Below are 19,868 nucleotides of genomic sequence, written 5' to 3'. Positions count from 1 at the left end.
AGAGTTGGACGTGACGAAGGCTATAGGCCCAGATGGAATCTCCCCTTGGGTTCTAAAGGAAGGAGCAAGATAACTGAGCCTACCACTCTCCATTGTGTATAACAAATCACTGGCAACAGGGGAACTGCCAGATATTTGGAAAGCAGCTAACGTAGTCCCGATATACAAGAAAGGGGATAGACAGGAGGCACTGAACTACAGGCCAGTGTCCCTAACCTGCATACCATGCAAGCTGATGGAGAAGATTGTGCGAAAAAAACTAGTGGAGCATCTGGAGCGAAGGAACTTTGTAACACAGCATCAACATGGGTTCAGGGATGGCAGGTCCTGCCTCACAGGGTTACTTGAATTCTACGACCAGGCAACAAAAATAAGGCAAGAAAGAGAAGGGTGGGCAGACTGCATATTTTTGGATTGTCAGAAAGCCTTTGATACAGTGCCACACAAGAGGCTAGTGCGAAAGTTGGAGATGCAGGCTGGAGTGAGAGGGAAGGTACTCCGGTGGATAGAGGAGTACCTAAGTAACAGGAGACAACGAGTCTGTGTGAGGGGTGAGGTTTCAGATTGGCGAGACGTCACAAGTGGAGTCCCGCAGGGGTCAGTCCTTGGACCTATACAGTTTCTGGTATATGTAAATGATCTCCCATAGGGTATAGATTCGTTCCTCTCAATGTTTGCCGACGATGCAAAAATTATGAGGAGGATTGAAACAGAGGAGGATAGTAGGAGACTACAAGATGACCTGGATAGACTGAGTGAATGGTCCAACAAATGGCTGTTGAAGTTCAACCCGAGTAAATGCAAAGTAATGAAACTAGGCAGTGGAAACAGGAGGCCAGGCACAGGATACAGAATAGGAGATGAAGTACTTAATAAAACAGACAGAGAGAAAGATCTAGGAGTTGATATCACACCAAACCTGTCTCCTGAAGCCCACATAAAGAGAATAACGTCTGCGGCATATGCGAGGCTGGCTAACATCAGAACGGCGTTCAGGAACCTGTGTAAGGAATCATTCAGAATCTTGTACACCACATATGTAAGACCAATCCTGGAGTATGCGGCCCCAGCATGGAGCCCGTACCTTGTCAAGCACAAGACGAAGCTGGAAAAAGTCCAAAGGTATGCTACTAGACTAGTCCCAGAACTAAGAGGCATGAGTTATGAGGAAAGGCTGCGGGAAATGCACCTTACGACACTGGAAGACAGAAGAGTAAGGGGGGACATGATCACAACCTACAAAATCCTCAGGGGAATCGACCGGGTAAACAAGGAAGAACTATTCAACACTGGTGGGACGCGAACAAGGGGACACAGGTGGAAGCTGAGTACCCAAATGAGCCACAGAGACGTTAGAAAGAACTTTTTCAGTGTCAGAGTAGTTAGTAAATGGAATGCATTAGGAAGTGATGTGGTGGAGGCTGACTCCCCTCCAAACACACAGCGAAACTACGACGTTGCTACAACGTTCGAACAAGATTTAACACCTCCTAACAAGTTATAGGAACCAATATAACAAGTTGTAACAACGTTCTAATACGTCAAAAACAAGTTAAGCCAAGATGGAACAACTTTATTACAAGTTGTAACAAGCGGAAAATAGGGTCAGTTACGGTTTGTGTTTCCAGGGTCCATACACAGTTTCAAATGTAGATATGATTGAGCCCAATAGGCTCAGGAATCTGTACACCAGTTGATTGACGGTTGAGAGGCGGGACCAAAGAGCCAGAGCTCAACCCCCGCAAGCACAATTAGGTGAGTACAATTAGGTGAGTACACACACACACACACACACACACGCGCGCACACACACACACGCACACACACACACACACACACACACACACACACACACACACACACACACAGGAAAAAAGCAGGAGGGAATATAATAACCCATGGTTTAATAGACAGTGTCAGGAAGCAAAGGTGAGAAGCAGGAGGGAGTGGAGGAAGTACAGAAGACAAAGGACAGAGGACAACAGGATTAGATGTAACAGAGCTAGGAATGATTACATTAACATAAGACGAGTGTCGGAAAGGAATTATGAGAACGATATTGCAGTCAAAGCGAAAAAGCAACCAAAATTACTACATAGCCATATAAGAAGGAAGATGTCGGTAAATGACCAAGTGACAAGACTGAGGAAAACAGAAGGGGCATATACAGAAAGCGACAAGGAAATCTGCGAGGTACTGAATGCAAAATTCCATGGAGTGTTCACAACCGAGCCTGAGCAGCTCCCATTGTTAGAAGAGATTACCCAAGATGAAAGACTATCGGATATAGAGGTGACAGCAGAGGATGTAATGAAACAGTTGACAACACTGGATGCAAATAAAGCTGTTGGACCAGACAAAGTATCACCGTGGATACTCAAAGAGGCAGCGCAGGCTCTCAGCGTGCCTCTGGCAATGATCTTTAATGAGTCACTTATGTCGGGAGAATTGCCCAGTTGCTGGAAGGAGGCAAATGTCGTACCGATTTTCAAAAAGGGTGATAGGGAGGAGGCACTTAACTACAGACCCGTATCACTGACAAGCATCCCCTGCAAAATTCTTGAAAGAATAATTAGGCTAAGACTTGTTGAGCACCTGGAGAGCATTGGGTTTGTAAACAAGCACCAACATGGGTTCTGGACAGGGAAATCATGCCTAACAAACCTTTTAGAATTCTATGATAAAGTAACAAGGATAAGGCAGGACAGAGAAGGCTGGGCAGACTGCATATTTCTTGACTGCCAAAAGGCCTTTGATACGGTACCGCACATGAGACTGCTATACAAACTTGAGAGGCAGGCAGGAGTAAGCGGAAAGGCCCTAGTATGGGTGAAGAACTACCTAACAGGAAGGAGCCAGAGGGTAATGGTAAGGGGCGAAAAGTCGGACTGGCGAACAGTAACAAGTGGAGTACCTCAAGGATCGGTGCTGGGACCAATCCTCTTTCTAATTTACGTAAATGATATGTTTACAGGAGTGGAATCATACATGTCAATGTTTGCAGATGACGCAAAATTAATGAGAAGAGTTGTGACAGACGAGGATTGTAGGATCCTCCAAGAGGACTTAAACAGGCTGCAGAGATGGTCAGGGAAATGGCTACTGGAGTTTAACACCAGTAAATGTAAAGTTATAGAAATGGGATCAGGTGACAGGAGACCAAAGGGACAGTACACAATGAAGGGGAACAGCCTACCTGTAACGTTTCGAGAAAGAGACCTGGGAGTGGATGTGACACCTAATCTAACTCCTGAGGCACATATAAATAGGATAACGACAGCAGCGTACTCTACACTGGCGAAAATTAGAACTTCATTCAGAAACCTAAATGAGGAAGCTTTTAGGGCGCTTTACACTGCCTACGTGAGACCCGTCTTAGAGTATGCCGCGCCATCATGGAGCTCCCACCTGAAGAAACACATAAAGAAACTGGAGAAGGTTCAGAGGTTTGCGACGAGGCTTGTCCCAGAGCTACGAGGGATGGGATATGAAGAGCGGCTGAAGGAACTGAACCTTACGACACTAGAGAAAAGAAGGGAGAGAGGAGATATGATAGGGACATATAAAATACTCAGGGGAATTGACAAAGTGGAAATAGATGAAATGGTCACACGTAATAATAACAGAACGAGGGGACATGGGTGGAAACTGGAAACTCAGATGAGTCACAGAGATGTTAGGAAGTTTTCTTTTAGCGTGAGAGTAGTAGAAAAATGGAATGCACTTGGGGAACAGGTTGTGGAAGCAAATACTATTCATACTTTTAAAACTAGGTATGATAGGGAAATGGGACAGGAGTCATTGCTGTAAACAACCGATAGCTAGAAAGGCGGGATCCAAGAGTCAATGCTCGATCCTGCAAGCACATATAGGTGAGTACATATAGGTGAGTACACACACACACACACACACACACACACAGAGCCCAATAGGCTCAGGAATCTGTACACCAGTTGATTGACGGTTGAGAGGCGGGACCATAGAGCCAGAGCTCAACCCCCGCAAGCACAATTAGGTGAGTACAATTAGGTGAGTACACACACACACACACACACACACACACACACACACACACAGAGGAAATTCTTCAGGAGTCAGAGAAGGAAAAAGACTTGGGGGTTGATATCACGTCAGACCTGTCTCCTGCAGCACATATCAAGCGGATAACATCAGCGGGATATGCCAGGCTAGCCAACATACGAACGGCATTCAGAAACTTGTGTAAAGAATCATTCAGAACTTTGTATACCACATATGTCAGGCCAATCCTGGAGTATGCAGCCCCAGCATGGAGTCCATTTCTAGTCAAGGATAAGACTAAACTGGAAAAGGTTCAAAGGTTTGCCACCAGACTAGTACCCGAGCTGAGAGGTATGAGCTACGAGGAGAGACTACGGGAATTAAACCTCACTTCGCTGGAAGACAGAAGAGTTAGGGGGGACATGATCACCACATTCAAGATTCTGAAGGGAATTGATAGGGTAGATAAAGACAGTCTATTTAACACAAGGGGAACACGCACAAGGGGACACAGGTGGAAACTGAGTGCCCAAATGAGCCATAGAGATATTAGAAAGAACTTTTTTAGTGTCAGAGTGGTTGACAAATGGAATGCATTAGGAAGAGATGTGGTGGAAGCTGACTCCATACACAGTTTCAAGTGTAGATATGATAGAGCCCAATAGGCTCAGGAACCTGTACACCTGTTGATTGATAGTTGAGAGGCGGGACCAAAGAGCCAGAGCTCAACCCCCGCAAGCACAACTACGTGAGTACACACACACACACACACACACACACACACACACACACACACACACACACACACACACACACACACACACACACACACACACACACACACACACACACACACACACACACACACACACACACACACGCACGCACGCACGCAAAAACAGACAGAGAGAAAGATCTAGGAGTTGATATCACACCAAACCTGTCTCCTGAAGCCCACATAATGAGAATAACGTCTGCGGCATATGCGAGGCTGGCTAACATCAGAACGGCGTTCAGGAACCTGTGTAAGGAATCATTCAAAATCTTGTACACCACATATGTAAGACCAATCCTGGAGTATGCGGCCCCAGCATGGAGCCCGTACCTTGTCAAGCACAAGACGAAGCTGGAAAAAGTCCAAAGGTATGCTACTAGACTAGTCCCAGAACTAAGAGGCATGAGTTATGAGGAAAGGCTGCGGGAAATGCACCTTACGACACTGGAAGACAGAAGAGTAAGGGGGGACATGATCACAACCTACAAAATCCTCAGGGGAATCGACCAGGTAAACAAGGATGAACTATTCAACACTTGTGGGACGCGAACAAGGGGACACAGGTGGAAGCTGAGTACCCAAATGAGCCACAAAGACGTTAGAAAGAACTTTTTCAGTGTCAGAGTAGTTAGTAAATGGAATGCATTAGGAAGTGATGTGGTGGAGGCTGACTCCATACACAGTTTCAAATGTAGATATGATAGAGCCCAATAGGCTCAGGAATCTGTACACCAGTTGATTGACGGTTGAAAGGCGGGACCAAAGAGCCAGAGCTCAACCCCCGCAAGCACAATTAGGGGAGTACAATTAGGTGAGTACGCACACACACACACACACACACACAACATGGTGTGTGTGTCGCTAACATGGGTTCAGGGAGGGTAAATCTTGCCTTACAGGCTTGATAGAATTCTACGACCAAGTGACAAAGATTAAGCAAGAAAGAGAGGGCTGGGCGGACTGCATTTTCTTGGATTGTCGGAAAGCCTTTGACACAGTACCGCATAAGAGGCTGGTACATAAGCTGGAGAGACAGGCAGGTGTAGCTGGTAAGGTGCTCCATTGGATAAGGGAGTATCTAAGCAATAGGAAGCAGAGAGTTACGGTGAGGGGTGAGACCTCCGATTGGCGTGAAGTCGCCAGTGGAGTCCCACAGGGCTCTGTACTCGGTCCTATCTTGTTTCTGATATATGTAAATGATCTACAAGAGAGTATCGATTCGTTTCTCTCAATGTTTGCGGACGATGCTAAAATTATGAGAAGGATTAAAACAGAAGAGGACTGTTTGAGGCTTCAAGAAGACCTAGACAAGCTGAAGGAATGGTCGAACAAATGGTTGTTAGAGTTTAACCCAACCAAATGTAATGTAATGAAGATAGGTGTAGGGAGCAGGAGGCCATATACAAGGTATCATCTGGGAGAGGAAATTCTTCAGGAGTCAGAGAAGGAAAAAGACTTGGGGGTTGATATCACGTCAGACCTGTCTCCTGCAGCACATATCAAGCGGATAACATCAGCGGCATATGCCAGGCTGGCCAACATACGAACGGCATTCAGAAACTTGTGTAAAGAATCATTCAGAACTTTGTATACCACATATGTCAGGCCAATCCTGGAGTATGCAGCCCCAGCATGGAGTCCATATCTAGTCAAGGATAAGACTAAACTGGAAAAGGTTCAAAGGTTTGCCACCAGACTAGTACCCGAGCTGAGAGGTATGAGCTGCGAGGAGAGACTACGGGAATTAAAGCTCACTTCGTTGGAAGACAGAAGAGTTAGGTGGGGACATGATCACCACATTCAAGATTCTGAAGGGGATTGATAGGGTAGATAAACACAGTCTATTTAACACAAGGGGAACACGCACAAGGGGACACAGGTGGAAACTGAGTGCCCAAATGAGCCACAGAGATATTAGAAAGAACTTTTTTAGTGTCAGAGTGGTTGACAAATGGAATGCATTAGGGGGTGATGTGGTGGAGGCTGACTCCATACACAGTTTCAAGTGTAGATATGACAGAGCCCGATAGGCTCAGGAATCTGTACACCTGTTGATTGACGGTTGAGAGGCGGGACCAAAGAGCCAGAGCTCAACCCCCGCAAACACAACTAGGTGAGTACAACTAGGTGAGTACACACACACACACACACACACACACACACACACACACACACACACACACACACGCACACGCGCGCGCGCACACACACACACACGCACACACGCACACACAACCTCTCTCTGTACCCTCCCGCACTAACCCACCCCACACACCCTCTCCATCCCCCTCTCTCACTTCTCTCTCTCCCCCCCCCCCCCCTCTCTCTCTCTCTCTCTCTCTCTCTCTCTCTCTCTCTCTCTCTCTCTCTCTCTCTCTCTCTCTCTCTCTCTCTCTCTCTCTCTCTCTCTCTCTCTCTCTCTCTCTCTCTCTCTCTCTCTCTCTCTCTCTCTCTCTCTCTCTCTCTCTCTCTCTCTCTCTCTCTCTCTCCCCCTTTCTCTCCCTCTCCCCCTCTCTCTCCCTCTCCCCCTCTCTCTCCCTCTCCCCCTCTCCCTCCCTCTCCCCCTCTCCCTCCCTCTCCCCCTCTCTCTCCCTCTCCCCCTCTCTCTCCCTCTCTCTCCCTCTCCCCCTCTCTCTCCCTCACCCCTCTCTCTCCCTCCCCCCTCTCTCTCCCTCCCCCCTCTCTCTCCCTCCCCCCTCTCTCTCCCTCCCCCTCTCTCTCCCCCTCCCCCTCTCTCTCCCCCTCCCCCCTCTCTCTCCCCCTCCCCCTCTCTCTCTCCCCCTCCCCCTCTCTCTCTCCCCCCCCTCTCTCTCTCCCCCTACCCCTCTCTCTCCCTCACCCCCTCTCTCCCTCCCCTCTCTCTCTCCCTCCCCTCTCTCTCTCCCTCCCCTCTCTCGCTCCCACCCCTCTCTCTCTTCCTCCCCCTCTCTCTCTTCCTCCCCCCCTCCCTCTCCCTCCCCCCCTCTCTCTCTCTGTCTCTCTCTCTCTCTCTCTCTCTCTCTCTCTCTCTCTCTCTCTCTCTCTCTCTCTCTCTCTCTCTCTCTCTCTCTCTCTCTCTCTCTCTCTCTCTCTCTCTCTCTCTCTCTCTCTCTCTCTCTCTCTCTCTCTCTCTCTCTCTCTCTCTCACACACACACACACATAGGTAAATCATGGAAGGGAGACGAACTCTGACTGCCAAACGCAGGACATTCACAACTGGAACAAACACAGAGGATGGGATGGATCAGGAAGCCTGGATGAAGGAAGTACTTCAGCAAATGCAGAATGAATTCAGTGAAGGACTGAGGGTAATGAGGGAGACAGTAGCCAACCTGCAAGATGATTTAAAGGCAGCAAAGGAGGAGATAAGATACCTAAAGGAGACTCTTCCACAATACCAGGTACAAACCGTACCCCAGGAAGATGGGAATGCTACTGTGGAGGGGACCAGCACAACCCAGATCTCATTTGCTGAAATGCTTAAAAAGAGCCCTGAAGCTAGGTCTGCGGTTAAGGAAGTTGCCATGGAAGTGGCTTCCTCTCAGGAAGCAGCTAGATGTACTAGCCGGCTGATAGAGAGAAATAGAGCAGTAGTAGTAGCAGGCATTAAAGAACAAACAGGGACCAGACCAAAGGAGCGGAGAGACAAGGACAAAAACATGATTAAAGAGATCCTTAAAGAGGTAAGGATGGAGGGAGCTGAGCGAAATGTTGAAAAGGTTTTCAGGCTTGGAAAGTACAACAAGGACAGAGACCGAATGATAAAGGTGGTTTTCATGAGCGAAATCGCGAAAGAGGAACTGCTAGCAAGGAAGTGTTGTCTAAAAGGTGTAGAGAAGTTCAAGAAAATATTCCTGCAGAGGGATATGACAAGGGAAGAGAGAATACGGACAGCAGACGCGAGGAAGGAGTGCAGGGAGAGAGAAGGAAATCAGAGTACCACAACCCAGAACCCTACAATCCCAGAGGGAAGTGGAGAACCCTCCTCAAACAGTGCAACAGCCACAGGGATTGGGGCACCACCCCCACATTCTACCCAACAGACACCCAACCTGCCCCATCCCCTGTCAGCCCCCCACTAAGTACCCACCTAGGGCACCCTCCCCCCACCCAACCCCCTCCCCCCACTCATCCCCCCTCTCCCCCTCACCCCTCTCCCCAGGACCTCCCTTCTCCCCCATCCCCCATGCCCTCCCTTCTCCCACATGCTTTCCCGTCTCTCCCACCCCCATGCCCTCCCTTGCCCCCCTCCCCCCTAAGCCCCCCACTCTCCCCCACCCCACCTAAGTCTTCCCCTCTCCCCCACTCCCCTAAACCCTCCCCTCTTCCTCACCCACCTCAGCCCTCCCTTTTCCCCCACGCCCCCCAAGCCCTCCACCCTTTTCTCTCCACCCAAGCCCCCCCATCTCCCCTATCCCCCACAGCCTCTCCTCCCCCCATGCTTCCCCAACCCTCCCTCTCTTACCCACCCCCTGTACCCTCCCCCTCTTATCCACCCCCTGTACCCTCCCCCTCTTATCCACCCCCTGTACCCTCCCCCTCTTATCCACCCCCTGTACCCTCCCCCTCTTATCCACCCCCTGTACCCTCCCCCTCTTATCCACCCCCTGTACCCTCCCCCTCTCCCCCACCACCCCAAGCCCTCCCTCCTCCACCAATCCCCCCGTGCTAGGTCCCCCCAGCTCCCACTCACCGCATATCCCAAAGGTCCCCCCCAGAAAAGAAGCAGAAGAGAGTCAGTTTCAGGGTGATGTACTCGAACATAGATGGGATCACAAGCAAGACAAGTGAACTAAGGGAAAGAGCACAAGAAGTTAACCCAGATGTAATCGGACTCACTGAAACAAAACTCTCTGGAATCATAACGAATGCCGTGTTTCCCCAGGAGTATACAGTAATAAGGAAAGAGAGGGAAGGTAGGGGAGGAGGCGGAGTGGCCCTACTCATGAGAAGGGAATGGAGTTTTAAGGAGATGGCCATCCCGGGCAGTGAGGAGTTCAGAGACTACATAGCAGGCACCATAACAATGGGAGGACCAAGAATAGTAGTAGCAGTAATATACAACCCTCCACCAAATGACAGGAGACCCAGTCAAGAGTATGAAAACAACAACAAGGCAGTTAACACTATAATTGAGAGGGCAGCCTCTGCTGCCTGTAGAAATAGATCCCACCTGCTCATCATGGGCGACTTCAATCACGGAAAGATTGACTGGGAGAACAAGGAACCGCATGGAGGCGAGGATACGTGGAGAGCCAAACTATTGGAGGTGGTGACAAGCAACTTTTTAACCCAGCATGTCGGAGAACCCACAAGGATGAGAGGCAATGACGAACCAGCGAGACTCGACCTAGTCTTCACTCTGAACGACTCCGACATAAGAGAAATCGGTTTTGAGGACCCAGTAGGAATGAGCGACCACAGTGTACTGGTGTTTGAGTACTTGATTGAAGAAGGGTTATTGAACTCGAGGAGGGATACCGAAACCAAAAGGTTAGCATACCGAAAGGGAAACTATGAGGGGATATGAAAATTCCTAACAGATATAGCATGGGAAACAGAGCTCAGGGGAAAGACGGCCCAAGATATGATGGATTACATCACGCAGAAGTGCAAGGACGCAGCAAACAAGTTTGTCCCAGTCCAAAAGGAAAACAGAGAAATGAAGATGAGAAATCCATGGTTTAATCAAAGATGTAGGCTAGCTAAGCAGCAAAGTAAAAGGGCATGGAGAAACTATAGGAATAACAGGACACTGGAGAGCAGAGAAAGATACCAGAATGCCAGGAATGAATATGTCAGGATGAGAAGAGAGGCAGAAAGACAATACGAAAATGACATCGCAAGCAAGGCAAAGACTCAGCCTAAATTGTTGCATAGCCACATTAGGAGAAAAACAACAGTAAAGGAACAGGTTATGAGATTCAGGATAGGGGCGGAAGGATTCACTACAAATGACAAGGAAGTGTGTGAGGAATTGAATAAGAAATTCCAGGAGGTCTTCACCTTAGAGCAAGGAGAAATTCCAGAGGTAAGTGAGGGAATAGCTAACCAGGAACCACTGGAAGAGTTTGAGATTACCAGTGGGGAAGTAAGGAAGTGTTTACTAGAGTTGGACGTGACGAAGGCTATAGGCCCAGATGGAATCTCCCCTTGGGTTCTAAAGGAAGGAGCAAGAGAACTGAGCCTACCACTCTCCATAGTGTATAACAAATCACTGGCAACAGGGGAACTGCCAGATATTTGGAAAGCAGCTAACGTAGTCCCGATATACAAGAAAGGGGATAGACAGGAGGCACTGAACTACAGGCCAGTGTCCCTAACCTGCATACCATGCAAGCTGATGGAGAAGATTGTGCGAAAAAAACTAGTGGAGCATCTGGAGCGAAGGAACTTTGTAACACAGCATCAACATGGGTTCAGGGATGGCAGGTCCTGCCTCTCAGGGTTACTTGAATTCTACGACCAGGCAACAAAAATAAGGCAAGAAAGAGAAGGGTGGGCAGACTGCATATTTTTGGATTGTCAGAAAGCCTTTGATACAGTGCCACACAAGAGGCTAGTGCGAAAGTTGGAGATGCAGGCTGGAGTGAGAGGGAAGGTACTCCGGTGGATAGAGGAGTACCTAAGCAACAGGAGACAACGAGTTTGTGTGAGGGGGTGAGGTCTCAGATTGGCGAGACGTCACAAGTGGAGTCCCGCAGGGGTCAGTCCTTGGACCTATACTGTTTCTGGTATATGTAAATGATCTCCCAGAGGGTATAGATTCGTTCCTCTCAATGTTTGCCGACGATGCAAAAATTATGAGGAGGATTGAAACAGAGGATGATAGTAGGAGGCTACAAGATGACCTGGATAGACTGAGTGAATGGTCCAACAAATGGCTGTTGAAGTTCAACCCGAGTAAATGCAAAGTAATGAAACTAGGCAGTGGAAACAGGAGGCCAGGCACAGGATACAGAATAGGAGATGAAGTACTTAATGAAACAGACAGAGAGAAAGATCTAGGAGTTGATATCACACCAAACCTGTCTCCTGAAGCCCACATAAAGAGAATAACGTCTGCGGCATATGCGAGGCTGGCTAACATCAGAACGGCGTTCAGGAACCTGTGTAAGGAATCATTCAGAATCTTGTACACCATATATGTAAGACCAATCCTGGAGTATGCGGCCCCAGCATGGAGCCCGTACCTTGTCAAGCACAAGACGAAGCTGGAAAAAGTCCAAAGGTATGCTACTAGACTAGTCCCAGAACTAAGAGGCATGAGTTATGAGGAAAGGCTGCGGGAAATGCACCTTACGACACTGGAAGACAGAAGAGTAAGGGGGGACATGATCACAACCTACAAAATCCTCAGGGGAATCGACCGGGTAAACAAGGATGAACTATTCAACACTGGTGGGACGCGAACAAGGGGACACAGGTGGAAGCTGAGTACCCAAATGAGCCACAGAGACGTTAGAAAGAACTTTTTCAGTGTCAGAGTAGTTAGTAAATGGAATGCATTAGGAAGTGATGTGGTGGAGGCTGACTCCATACACAGTTTCAAATGTAGATATGATAGAGCCCAATAGGCTCAGGAATCTGTACACCAGTTGATTGACGGTTGAGAGGCGGGACCAAAGAGCCAGAGCTCAACCCCCGCAAGCACAATTAGGTGAGTACAATTAGGTGAGTACACACACACACACACACACACACACGCGCGCACACACACACACGCACACACACACACACACACACACACACACACACACACACACACACACACACACACACACACACACACACACACACACACACACACACACACACACACACACACACACACACACACATACACACACACGCACGCACGCAACAACGCACACACACACACACACAGATATTAAAAAGAATTTTTTTAGTGTCAGAGTAGTTGACAAATGGAATGCATTAGGCAGTGATGTGGTGGAGGCTGACTCCATACACAGTTTCAAGTGTAGATATGATACACAATCAACTGGTGTACAGGAACTTGTACACCAGTTGATTGACAGTTGAGAGGCGGGACCAAAGAGCCAGAGCTCAACCCCCGCAAGCACAAATAGGGGAGTACACACACACACACACACACACACACACACACACACACACACACACACACACACACACACACACACACACACACACACACACACACAAGACCTGGGGGTTGATATCTCGCCAGACCTGTCCCTTGAAGCTCATATCAAGAGGATAACAGCAGCAGCATATGCCAGGTTGGCTAACATAAGAACGGCCTTTAGAAACTTGTGTAAGGAATCTTTCAGAACATTATATACTACATACGTCAGACCAATATTGGAGTATGCGGTTCCAGCATGGAGTCCATATCTAGTCAAGGATAAGACTAAACTGGAAAAGATTCAAAGGTTTGCCACCAGACTAGTACCCGAGCTTAGAGGTATGAGCTACGGGGAGAGACTACGGGAATTAACCTCACTTCGTTGGAAGACAGAAGAGTAAGGGGGGGACATGATCACCACATTCAAGATTCTCAAGGGAATCGACAGGGTTGATAAAGACAGTCTATTTAACACAAGGGGAACACGCACAAGGGGACACAGGTGGAAACTGAGTGCCCAAATGAGCCACAGAGATATTAGAAAGAACTTTTTTAGTGTCAGAGTGGTTGACAAATGGAATGCATTAGGGGGTGATGTGGTGGAGGCTGACTCCATACACAGTTTCAAGTGTAGATATGACAGAGCCCGATATTCTCAGGAATCTGTACACCTGTTGATTGACGGTTGAGAGGCGGGACCAAAGAGCCAGAGCTCAACCCCCGCAAGCACAACTAGGTGAGAACAAACACACACGCTCGCGCGTGCGCTGTGCTCGTACCAGGTGTGATGACGTGAGACGAAATGGTGACACGTTGAGGTGGAATTCTCAATGTCCAAAACGGTGGACTGTAATTACCAAAAATTACTATAGAAAGCTTTTCTCAATTGCTGGAGAGCCTTCCCTAATTCCACCTGTGCCAGGTATCTTAGTCAATAGTACAGATGACGATTGATGCCGGCAATAAACACGGATAAGAAACGAACAGTCTGTTGAATCACGTGTTTGACGACTCTACTGATTTTATCAATCTCAAATTAATCCCCACACTCGCGCAAATTGGATTCTGCTTCAATATCACGATAGTGAGAATCAACGGATGATAAGAGATTATGTTGACGTTACAAGGACGGAGAGTGAAATTATTGGCCGATTAGCTACAATCTTCCACGTCCAGTCAGACTAGTCATGACGTCAGAATGATTTTGGCAGGCCAAGGCAGAACAGGGGCAGGCTGGTTCCCTCTGTCTTGAATCCACCAATCACAGCGCAGCGCGCCAAAGGCCTAGGTTCCCATGAACCCATCCCTGCCCTTGTGTGGCAGTGCACAATAGGAAGTTTTCACATATCCATACATTAAAACATTGATTGTAACCATGATATATATGTACTTCCGCCTACAGTTTAGAAGTATTGTCTTGGGTATGCCCCTCTGTCCTGCGTGACAGTGAAAATCAGCATTATCCTCACTTTAATAAGGCTTAATCGAAATCCTCAGATTAGGCAAAATTGTAATTGATTTTGCCAATAAAGATGTTAATAATAATAAAAAGGCAATTATTATATTGAGCTTAGTGACTGTTTTATGGAGTTTGGTGAGATTGTGGTGATCTTTCCCCCGGGGCCAGGAGGTGTCTGGTGAGTCACCATGGTCAGTCATCACTGAGGGACGACTTAAACCCGGTTACTTCCCCTAATAAGTGCACCGGTTGGTGCCCGACCGGTTGTGATAACCATCTAATCTGGAAAAGTTTGTAACTTATTGTAATCATATCGAATAAACATGAAATATACTTTTGGAGTTTTAAGATGTATTATAAAAGCATTAGCTGACTCATTAATCACTAACACTGTTTGGTCACTGTATTACTACAACTTGTTGATCATTCACTTAATAATGTGAGGATGTTTGCAAAAAAGTTAATTTTTCGAACAGATGAATCCATTTGCCAAGAAGTAAGGTACAGTACCATCATTACCTATAGTTACTGGGACGTAAATAATCTTCTTTGAGCACGAGGTTTAATTGACCTCTTCACGTAAAGAGCAAATTGAGAGAAGTAACTTGAGGGCGATCACGTGCCTCGGTTATTGCCACAATAAGTGTTGGTAGTTTAAGATGCTGGGGGGGAGACGCAGCCTTCAAGGTCGAGGGCCAATTACTTTAAAATGGTCAAAAAAGTGGTCAAGCAATTTCGCAGCCTTTTGTTGTTTAAAAGCCGCCATGTTGAGATTGGGTAAATGTTCTGAGGTCGGAGGCTTGCGGCCGTCGCCGCTGCATCGCTGGTGGCGCTAGTGTGGTGGCTCTGTGGCTGGTGGCGCTAGTGTGGTGGCTCTGTGGCTAGTGTGGTGGCTCTGTGGCTGGTGGCGCTAGTGTGGTGGCTCTGTGGCTAGTGGCGCTAGTGTGGTGGCTCTGTGGCTGGTGGCGCTAGTGTGGTGGCTCTGTGGCTGGTGGCGCTAGTGTGGTGGCTCTGTGGCTAGTGGCGCTAGTGTGGTGGCTCTGTGGCTGGTGGCGCTAGTGTGGTGACTCTGTGGCTAGTGGCGCTAGTGTGGTGGCTCTGTGGCTGGTGGCGCTAGTGTGGTGGCTCTGTGGCTGGTGGCGCTAGTGTGGTGGCTCTGTAGCTGGTGGCGCTAGTGTGGTGGCTCTGTGGCTAGTGGCGCTAGTGTGGTGGCTCTGTGGCTGGTGGCGCTAGTGTGGTGGCTCTGTGGCAGGTGGCGCTAGTGTGGTGGCTCTGTGGCTGGTGGTGCTAGTGTGGTGGCTCTGTGGCTGGTGGCGCTAGTGTGGTGGCTCTGTGGCTAGTGGCGCTAGTGTGGTGGCTCTGTGGCTGGTGGCGCTAGTGTGGTGGCTCTGTGGCTGGTGGCGCTAGTGTGGTGGCTCTGTGGCTGGTGGCGCTAGTGTGGTGGCTCTGTGGCTAGCGGCGCTAGTGTGGTGGCTCTGTAGCTGGTGGCGCTAGTGTGGTAGCTCTGTGGCAGGTGGCGCTAGTGTGGTGGCTCTGTGGCTGGTGGTGCTAGTGTGGTGGCTCTGTGGCTGGTGGTGCTAGTGTGGTGGCTCTGTGGCTGGTGGCGCTAGTGTTGTGGCTCTGTGGGTGGCGCTAGTATGGTTGTTCTGTGGCTGGTAGCGCTAGTGTGGTGGCTCTGTGGCTGGCGGCGCTAGTGTGGTGGCTCTGTGGCTGGTGGCGCTAGTGTGGTGGCTCTGTGGCTAGTGGCGCTAGTGTGGTGGCTCTGTGGCTGGTGGCGCTAGTGTGGTGACTCTGTGGCTAGTGGCGCTAGTGTGGTGGCTCTGTGGCTGGTGGCGCTAGTGTGGTGGCTCTGTGGCTGGTGGCGCTAGTGTGGTGGCTCTGTAGCTGGTGGCGCTAGTGTGGTGGCTCTGTGGCTAGTGGCGCTAGTGTGGTGGCTCTGTGGCTGGTGGCGCTAGTGTGGTGGCTCTGTGGCAGGTGGCGCTAGTGTGGTGGCTCTGTGGCTGGTGGTGCTAGTGTGGTGGCTCTGTGGCTGGTGGCGCTAGTGTGGTGGCTCTGTGGCTAGTGGCGCTAGTGTGGTGGCTCTGTGGCTGGTGGCGCTAGTGTGGTGGCTCTGTGGCTGGTGGCGCTAGTGTGGTGGCTCTGTGGCTGGTGGCGCTAGTGTGGTGGCTCTGTGGCTAGCGGCGCTAGTGTGGTGGCTCTGTAGCTGGTGGCGCTAGTGTGGTAGCTCTGTGGCAGGTGGCGCTAGTGTGGTGGCTCTGTGGCTGGTGGTGCTAGTGTGGTGGCTCTGTGGCTGGTGGTGCTAGTGTGGTGGCTCTGTGGCTGGTGGCGCTAGTGTTGTGGCTCTGTGGGTGGCGCTAGTATGGTTGTTCTGTGGCTGGTAGCGCTAGTGTGGTGGCTCTGTGGCTGGCGGCGCTAGTGTGGTGGCTCTGTTGGCTGGTGGCGCTATTGTGGTGGCGCTATTGTGGTGGCTCTGTGGCTAGTGGCGCTAGTGTGGTGGCTCTGTGGCTAGTGTAGTGGCTCTGTGGCTGGTGGCGCTATTGTGGTGGCGCTATTGTGGTGGATCTGTGGCTAGTGGCGCTAGTGTGGTGGTTCTGTGGCTGGCTGCGCTAGTATGGTGGCTCTGTGGCTGGTAGCGCTAGTGTGGTGGCTCTGTGGCTGGTGGCGCTAGTATGGTGGCTCTGTGGCTGGTGGCGCTAGTGTCGTGGCTCTGTGGCTGGCGGCGCTAGTTTCGTGGCTCTGTTCTGGTGGCGCTAGTATGGTGGTTCTGTGGCTGGTGGCGCTAGTATTGTGGCTCTGTGGCTAGTGGCGCTAGTATGGTGGCTCTGTGGCTGGTGGCGCTAGTGTGGTGGCTCTGTGGCTGGGGGCTCTGTGGCTGGCGGCGCTATTATGGCGGCTCTGTGGTTGGTGGCGCTAGTATGGTGGCTCTGTGGCTGGTGGCGCTAGTGTGGTGGCTCTGTGGCTGATGGCGCTATAGTATCGTGGCTCTGTGACTAGTTGAGCTATTATAGTGGCTCTGCGGCTAGTGGCGCTAGTATGGTGGCTCTGTGACTGGTGGCGCTATTGTGATGGCTCTGTGACTGACGGCGCTAGTATGGTGGCTCCGCCGCTAGTATAGTGGCTCTGCGGCTAGTGGCGCTGGAATGGTGGCTCTGTGGCTGGCGGCGCTAGTATGGTGACTCTGTGGCTGGTGGTGCTAGTGTGGTGGCTCTGTGGCTGATGGTGCTAGTATGGTGGCTCTGTGGCTAGTGGCGCTAGTATGGTGGCTCTGTCGCTGGGGGTTCTGTGGCTGGGGGCGCTATTATGGTGGCTCTGTGGCTGGTGGCGCTATTATGGTGGCTCTGTGGCTGGTGGCGCTAGTATGGTGGCTCTGTGGCTGGTGGCGCTAGTATGGTGGCTCTGTAGCTGGTGGCGCTAGTATGGTGGCTCTGTGGCTGGCGGCGCTAGTATGGTGGCTCTGTGGCTGGCGGCGCTTGTGTAGTGGCTCTATGGCGGGCGGCGCTTGTGTAGTGGCTCTGTGGCAAGTGGCGCTTGTATGGTGACTCTGTGGCTGACGGCGCTAGTATGGTGGCTCTGTGGCTGGGGCTCTGTTGCTGGCTGCGCTCGTATGGTGGCTCTGTGGCTGGTGGCGCTAGTGTGGTGGCTCTGTGGCTGGTGATTCCAGGATACCTGAAATGTACTATACTTGGAAGACACTTCGAAGATAGGTGTCCTGAAGGTATGTGTCCTGAAGATTGATGTCCTGAAGATGTGTGTCCTGTAGCCAGTGACATTTCAGCCGATGGGAGATGTGTTACTGAGCCCTGTGGACCCCTGAAGCTATCATTGATTCCAAACTCATGTCTGCCGATCTGCTGACACCAACAATCTCCTTACATGTTCACTTTCCGTGTATTTTCGCGTGTAGTTGTATTTCCATATATTCCCAGCATGACCAGTGGTCAATTATATTGTGTTCTTCCTTGCAGGTAGAGGATCTGGAGGAGGAGAATGACTGCAGGAATTAAGTTTCCATTGTCTGAAGCTCAGGGTCCTGTTGTGGATTGAATAACTGGTTTTGAAGTAAGTGCTAATCCTCACGTCATTATTATTATTATTATTTTGGAGTGCCATGTTCAAGGGTCAGTTTTATTGCGGGCATTTGTGTCTGAAGTGTGGAGGTATTGCTTGTAACTCCTGGTCTAGTGGAACATCTAGAGAGAGATCAGAGCAGGAGTTACAAACTCAAAGTCTATGTCTAAATCTAAGAACAGATAAAAGCTTCACATTTCGGAGTTTAAGGACGTAGGAAGCCCCATTAGGTGTTCATGCGATGCAGGACAAGAGTATGTGTCCACTTCTTCTAGTTTGTGAGTTGGACTGACATCAGCTTCTTTCCCTTTACCTGAGGTTACCTTGAGGTTACCTTGAGGTGCTTCCGGGGCTTAGTGTCCCCGCGGCCCGGTCGTCGACCAGGCCTCCTGGTTGCTGGACTGATCAACCAGGCTGTTAGACGCGGCTGGAAGCTGGTAAAGCACTAATTGCTATCCTACACCTGCAGAATGCTTTAATCATTATGTTACCCTATCTGGTCCAGGAGCCGTGTCTGTGCAGTGCCTCTCATTCTTGTTGCTTGGAGCTCCTCCACTGTGAATGGATGATCACTGTCATCTGTCATGTTTCCCGCGAGTCTGATTGCTTGTGAACATGTTGGTAGCAGTTCCGCTTGTCTAGTTCTGGTGATCTCTCTCTCGCAGTTATTCTCTGGATGCTCGAGAGGAAAATTCTTCCAGTAGCGGAAGAATTCTTTGTAGAGTTCACTGGATTTTTTGTGTGGTGGTGTGTAGTACCCATTGTGTGGTAGTGGGTGGTGTGTGGTACCCATTGTGTGTTGGTGGGCGGTACCCATTGTGTGTTGGTAGGTGGTGTGTGGTACCCATTGTGTGTTGGTGGGTGGTACCCATTGTGTATTGGTAGGTGGTGTGTGGTACCCATTGTGCGGTGGTGTGTAGTACCCATTGTGTGGTAGTGGGTGGTGTGTAGTACCCATTGTGTGGTAGTGGGTGGTGTGTGGTACCCACTGTGTGTTGGTGGGCGGTACCCATTGTGTGTTGGTAGGTGGTGTGTGGTACCCATTGTGTGTTGGTGGGTGGTACCCATTGTGTGTTGGTAGGTTGTGTGTGGTACCCATTGTGTGTTGGTGGGTGGTACCCATTGTGTATTGGTAGGTGGTGTGTGGTACCCATTGTGTGGTGGTGTGTGGTACCCATTGTGTATTGGTGGGTGGTGTGTGGTACCCACTGTGTGGTGGTGTGTGGTACCCACTGTGTGGTGGTGGGTGGTACCCATTGTGTATTGGTGGGTGGTGTGTGGCACCTACTGTGTGGTGGTGGGTGGTATCTATTGTGTGGTGGTGTGTGGTATCCATTGTGTGCTGGTGGGAGGTGTGTGGTGTGTGGTATCTATTGTGTGGTGATGTGTGGTACCCATCGAACATCTGAGCCTACTCCATAGTTCTTCTCCCCCAGGACGTGTGACGATTGAAGGT

Source organism: Procambarus clarkii, chromosome 29, assembly GCF_040958095.1.
Source record: "Procambarus clarkii isolate CNS0578487 chromosome 29, FALCON_Pclarkii_2.0, whole genome shotgun sequence".
NCBI lineage: Eukaryota > Metazoa > Arthropoda > Malacostraca > Decapoda > Cambaridae > Procambarus > Procambarus clarkii.
The sequence above is the reverse complement of the archived record's forward strand: the minus strand, read 5'-3'. Positions refer to the sequence as shown.